General features: G+C 38.6%; 1 pseudogene across 1 annotated transcript; it reads right to left on the bottom strand.

Moving 5' to 3' along the window:
• Positions 1-4008: 4008 nt before the first annotated feature.
• Positions 4009-4402, bottom strand: LOC308501870 (small ribosomal subunit protein uS8-like; annotated as a pseudogene). Its single transcript has one exon. The product of its transcript is annotated as a small ribosomal subunit protein uS8-like (transcript).
• Positions 4403-7052: the final 2650 nt, after the last annotated feature.

Here is a 7052-nt window from a genome sequence, read left to right as displayed (position 1 = left end):
ACGTTATGTCTGTGTTGGTGACTTCCCAAACTGCCACTAGAAAAATTAGTGCCACAAATTTAACATAAAGAGCAAATTCTAACCTCAGTTGTTTTAATCTAATTCAAGGACACTTCGACTGTAAATGTAGTCTTGATATGGGCATTCATTTTTTTCCCCCATTTGTGGGGATGGAAGAGAAAAAAAAAAGGTGAAAAATAAAATCCATATGCTGAATATATATCACCAATATTACATTTATTTCCCCCCAACTTTGTCAACTAATAATTATCAGGCGCATTCTGTTTGAAAAACAACAAATAATAGTCTCCAGGAGGTAGGTACTATGATAAATAAGAAGTAATATTATTTTCAAAGAACTTACAATCTAGTAGGGATATGAGGGGAAACAATAACTACCACACACTTCTAGGTGTGTACCAAAAGAAAAAATATAAGTAAAATTTTAAAAGAAGCTATCACCTCTAGAGGAGAATGAAGAAGGTAAACTAAAGAAGCTTTAATGAAAGAAAATGATTTGAGCTGGGTCTTATAGAATGGTTGAAAGTTCAAAAGGCTGAAATTGAAGAAAATAGAGAAAAAGGCATGTGCAAACATCAAAAACAAGCAAATGAGGTGCACGTTTAAAGAACAGTGAATGGTCCAGTTGTGTGGCCATGACCCATTGGGGCAGCATGTGCTATGGATTGTGATGGCAATGCCACCCACATACTGCTTCTGCACAGCTCTTTTTCTCCTCTGCATGGCTCTGCAGCATCAGCTCATGTTAGTCAATGCCCCAGGCTTGTACGGAGAGGGTTGGCTTCAATTATAATTGACATAGCCCAAGGGAGCCAAGACCAAAAAGAAATTAGGATGGACCTGATTCTGATATAAAGGATTAGAAGACAAATTTAATATATACCGTGTTTCCCCGAAAATAAGACCTAGCTGGACCATCAGCTCTAGTGTGTCTTTTGGAGCAAAAATTAATATAAGACCCGGTATATTATATTATACTATATTATATTATATTATATTATATTATATTATATTAATTATATTATATTCCCAGTATTATATTACATTATATTATATTCCCAGTATTATATTATATTATGTTATGTTATGTTATGTTATGTTATATTAATTATATTATATTGTATTATATTATAAGACCCGGTCTTATTTTACTATAATACCGGGTCTTATATAAATGTTTGCTCCAAAAGACGCATTAGAGCTGATTGTCCAGCTAGATCTTATTTTCTGGGAAACACGGTAGTCCTAAATATGAGAAAGAAATGTCAGATACTTAATGCTCACTGCCATTAGCTGTGGAACCAAGTGCGACTCAATACATTGTATTCTTGAAATAACGAATGATGGAAAGAAGAAAATTGATCACATGTTTATGGTTGCTAAAATTATTAGCAGACTGTTAGATTTTGATCGATCTACCTGGAAATGGTATTCTTCCAAATTTTCCATATTTTTGTTAACATCAATACATCTAAAATATGACCTATTTATTCAAAGATTGTCCATATTCAAATTTCAAACCATTTCCTTGGGCATATATGTCTTCTCCTAGATCATGGTCTCATAGCTCGAGACGGGGAGAAATTCTTGGAGTAGCCCCACATTTGATTTTAGAGTTGTTGAAAATCAGAGTATACTTTTTTTTTTTTTGCTTTCTTCTCAGTCCTCCACTTTTCAAACTGAAATGCTATGACAACATTTATGTTTATAATTTCTTAACATGACCAAGCAAGATAGAAAATGTAAGACTAAAAAGATTAATTGCTGCTGAAAATGCAACCCCATCACAATTTATTTTAAAAACCCAGGACTAATGAAAAAAGAGTTAAATATATTTGTTTTTAAGGAAAAACTTTCTTCAGTTCAATTCTAAGAGATGATTAATTGCAGCGATTTTCTCATGTGTTCCACTGATCTTGCTGGACTGCCTTCATTGAATTCAAGTGGCAGTTGGGGCTGAATAGCTTAATATCTTCTGGTATCACATGTCCTGCTTCAAATGTAATTACAAGTTTCTAGAAGCTGAATATAAAGAACTCATTTAGAACGGCTGTTCGGGTTGTTTACTATAGACCATACATACAGTTATTCAGAACTGTAAACTCATTCAGTTACTAATAGCCTTTTAAAAAAAAAAATGAATAAACCTCTTGAAACAGGGAGGTTTTACTTTAATCAGTACCTCGATGTTAAATTTTGCCGTTAGACCAAAGTCCAAAACTGGGGTTTGATTTTGTGCCATTACGGTATAAATCGTTCATCAGTCTGTGTGTTCACATTGACCTGGTTCTCCGGTGCTCGCTAAACAGCCCGAACATCTGAAAACCAAAAAAAGGAAGTGCCTCTATCTGTTAAGAAAAAATGACTGTTGTCAAACTGGAACTGAGTCATAGAAAGGAACAGTTTATGGAGCAGTCTATAGTTTTAAAGCAACAATAATCCCAGGAAAATGCTAATTAGTAAATTGGTATCCTTACTGTGTTTTGAGTTTAGTCTGTGTTGTCATTTTGTGCTTTCATTTTGTATAGTCAACATTCTGCCCCTTGCTTTTCCTTCAACTTCTTTTTAAAAATCCTACGATACTAATAAGTGTGATAAGTGACGTGTTATATAGTTGAGTGCTTCTGTTTCTGTGAGGCAGTAATAATATTACCTAAATTAAACACCATTGGAATTTTCATGAAATTTTATTAATTTTTAATAAGATCCTTTTTTTGAAACCTTAGCAAGTTAATCTGTCCTTTTTCAGTCAGCTTCATTTTTCCTCCTAGAGCTAAAATAGATTATCACGGGTCTTTATTTTGTCTGGTAGCTCTCAGATTGCTGTTCAGCCATGCTGGGAACAAAATTATGAAAGATCATCTATCTTCAAATACAATATTTCCATATGAAATTGTGAGACCAGCTTTCCTGACTGGTAAATGACTGGCACCATTGCATTTAGTTATACAATAAATGGAATTTCTCCCATTTCTAATATCCTACCCTAGCGTATGTTCATGTAGTCCACACCATAATGGGCAAAACATGTTCCACTAGTAATATCCCTGAACTCCTGCTGCCGGGGTGGGGGGGGTACTAGATGGGGTACACAAGAGATGTCAGGTATTCACATTGCTACCCAATGGGGAAATTTATTTTCAGTTCTGCCTCCATGCAGAGACGAGCTTTCCCTGCCAGAGAAGGTTTAATGCTCCCTTCCCGGCATGACAACACACAGAATGCTGATCCCATTAGAGCAACACATGATCCATAGGATACACATATGCAGAAGCCCACACTAGATAGAGTTTGAGAAGATGAGGGTGTGGCAGTTAACATCCGCCATTGTTGCTAGTTTAAGTAAAGCAAGCAACCAGCATATGCAGAGCATGCTGGAGGGAAGCTGGCAGATAACAAAATGTCCTGGCCCATGCACAGACGGCCTCAGGAATACCAGAACGATACCCTTGATCAAAGGTTATTTAGTGGAAAGAGAGACTGACTTCAAGGAGCTTACATTCTAGAAGGGATCAGAGAAGCGGACATAAACACGTGGACAAGTTAAATAATGTCAGGTAGTAGAAGAGGTATGAAAACAACGTAGAGCAGGCTAAGGTGCCAGAGGTGGACAATGAGGTATAGGAGCACTGATTTTAGTTAAAACTAGCATCTAGAGCCTCTGTGAGGTAGGGGATACTTGAACTGCACTTGGCAGCAACGAATTTCAACCAGAAAGTGCAGAGCACAAAGTTCCTGGGACAGAAAAAGGTTTTGTATTCGTTTGCTAAGGCTACCACAACAAACACTACAGACTCAGTGACTTAAACAACAGAAATCTATTTTCTCACAGTTCTGGAGACCAGAAATCTGAGGTCAAGGTGTCGGCAGGGGTGTTTTCTCTGAGGGCTCTCTCTTTGGCTTGTAGATAGCCATCTTCTTCTTGTGTCATTTGTTTGTTTGTTTTTTGCCATTGAGGCATTTGATTTGCACATATGTATTACATCCCTAGAAAAATAATCCCAGGATTTCCCCTCCTGTGTGTTTTCATCTTACTTCTTCTTGGTCCTTGACGCCCTCTGAGGTTGTCAGTACAATGAAACCGAACTGGCGGGATGGCAGCAAGTTGTTCTACCATTTTTCTAGATCTTTAAGTTGCGCATAAAATCTGGGGCTGATCACTCCACACTTGTTTAACCTGCCCATGAGGTTCACAATTTTTCCAGCTCTAGGATCATCAATGATTTCAAATTTGCCAATGTAACCATCCATGCTCCAGCATCACAGTTAGAAACCAGATGAGGACTTCGAAGCACAGCTTAATACGAACCTGGTATTTGCCTCTGTTTTCAGGATTGTTGATGTTCTTGAGAGCATCAGACAGGACACTTATGAGCATCATTATGATGGCCCAGAAAGATGGCGGAAAGATTCTTCTTGTGTCTTTACATGATCTTTCATCTGCGTGTATGTGTGTTTGTGTTCTAATCTCCTCTTTACATAAGTATACTAGTCATATTGGACTAGGGCCCACCCTAACGACATCTCTAAAGACTCTGTCTACACATTCAGTCACACTCTGAGGTACTGGGGTTTAGGACTTCAACACGTGGATTTGGGGGCACACTTCAGCCCATTACAAGCTTGGTATGTTCAGGGTCACAAAGAGCTGCAGTGTGGGGAGCAAAAGAGAGTAGAGAGGGAGGAAGAGAAGGTGAGATGAGGATTCCAGGGTTTATTTAATGCGTGTTATTCCAGGGCTTAGCACATAAACTAAGCCCTTTCCATGACTTCCGTGCTTCATTCAATGTATCTTATTCCCAATAATTTTTGAATGACTTATGTCTTACGTTGACTTAGTGCATAGTCTTATACATTTTTCTGTGTTATTTTGAGATCATTGGCACAAAGTAATGATAAAATAATTCTATGGCATAATATTATCATGAGGATTTAACTATGTGATACATGTAGACAATTAGCACAGTGCCTAAAATACAGTAATCCCTCAAAAATGATACCTCCTTATGTAATCATCATCATCATCATGGGGAATTGAGCCCTAAATTCCAGTCAGGAGCAACGACCATTAACTACCCAAAAAAAGGAAAAGCAAGGCTTGTCCCTGAAGAGCCTTCGCCAGACTCACCTTCAACTAACTACAGAGCAAACTCAGAAGATAAGAGAACAGTATGCTCTCCACCTTTGAATGTTGTGAGGAAACAAACTTACTCTGTTGCTTGGGATTCACCCAGCTGGGACAGCAGTAGCCTGGGCTGGAGGAGAGTTCACTCCACATTGGGAAAAGCAGACCTTCTCCTCCTTGAGAGCTGCTGCTACCTAAGCCCACTGCAGAACCCACTGCAAGCCATCCCTTTCTCCATTCCTTACCTCCCAAGGCAGTCTTCCCTGTGCAGTGCTCCTTCATTAGCACCTTTGTGTGCTCCCTACCTAGTATCAGTAAAAATAAACAGAAGGGAGAGAGGTGTTTTTCCTCCCCTACTTGCTGGAAACAGAAGCCCTCAGAAAATTCCAGAAGGGCTTTGGCTTGTATAAACAATTCTATTTTTTTCTACAGTGAACAAGTAAGGATAGGAGGTTGTGTTGGGACTAGTGGAAGGAGCTAAAAAGGAAGTAGGTGAGCCAATCATTTGGGCTCCCAGGAGAACTAAAGGACAGATCCAGAATCCTCCCAGAGATTTCTACCAGAAGGAGTAGATTCTCTCCAACTCACTTAGTTCTTCAGCTGCCCCTCACCTCCTAGCCCCCGCCCTGCTCAAATCCATGCCACAGACCACAGGGGTCACCACCTATAGCTTAGAAAATGAGTCCTCACTCACAATTCCCAAACTGAGGAGAAGGGAGAGGCAAAAAATCAGGATAAGGGACAAAGAAGAGGCTGAGAAAATAGGGGAAGGGATATGCTCCTGGTATCCTCTTGGGAACTCCGAACATACTTTCCTAAAGGAAGAGTTATTCATGGCATTTGTGTCAATTAGTCCTATTATTGCTTACACAGTGGTACCTGAGAGAACAAAGTCCCTTCTGTTGTGGGTCATATAAACTCTGATGGCTAGCCTGGGAGCATGAGTTCCTGCACAGCATTGTTTCTATTGGAAAGTGCATTATGAATTGAATAGGGATTCCATGTATTTTTGCAAATGTTTTGTTATCCTGACCACATGTGATAGACAAAATAATGACCCTCCAAAGATATTCATGTCCTAATCCTTGGGACCTGTAAATATGTTATCTCACCTGGGAAAAAAAGGATTTTGAAGATGTGATTAAAATTAAGGAACTTGAGGTGCGGAGATTATCATGGATTATTCGAGTAAACCCAATCTATTTATGAGAATCCTTAAAAGCAGAAAACCTTTCTGGTTACAGCTAGTCAGTGGAAGATATGCCTATGGAAGAATGATCAGAAATATAAAATTGCTGTGTCTGAAGATAAAGGAAGGGGGTCACAAGCCAAAAATTAAAGAGCGGTCTTTAGAAGCTGAAAAGGTGAAGAAATGGAATCCCCCAGAGCCTCCAAAAAGGAAAGCAGCACTGTCCACACCTGGATTTTAACCCAGGACAACTCATATAGGACTCCTAACCCGCAGAAACATAGAATAACATATTTGTGTTTTTGTAAACCATTATGTTTGTTATTATTATTTATGTCACCAGTATAAAACAAATACACCACTAAAGTAATGTGTGCCTATTTTAGGAACTTTGGAAATTCAGGGAAACATTTAAAAGCAAACAAAAGTCAACCACAATTCTATTATCCTACAATATCCATTATTAACTTTTTGGGGTATATCCTTCCAGTCTTTTTTCTCTTACAAAATTAAAGCACACTTTTTTTTTTTAAGATTTTATTGGGGAAGGGTAACAGGGCTTTATTGGGGAACAGTGTGTACTTCCAGGACTTTTTTCCAAGTCAAGTTGTTGTCCTTTCAATTTTAGTTGTGGAGGGTGCCATTCAGCTTCAAGTTGTTGTCCTTTCAGTCTTAGTTGTGGAGGGCACAGCTCAGCTCCAGGTCCAGTTGCAGCTG

This window comes from Rhinolophus hipposideros, assembly GCF_964194185.1.
Source record: "Rhinolophus hipposideros genome assembly, chromosome: 9".
Taxonomy (NCBI): domain Eukaryota; kingdom Metazoa; phylum Chordata; class Mammalia; order Chiroptera; family Rhinolophidae; genus Rhinolophus; species Rhinolophus hipposideros.
This window is presented reverse-complemented; position numbering and strand designations above follow the sequence as displayed.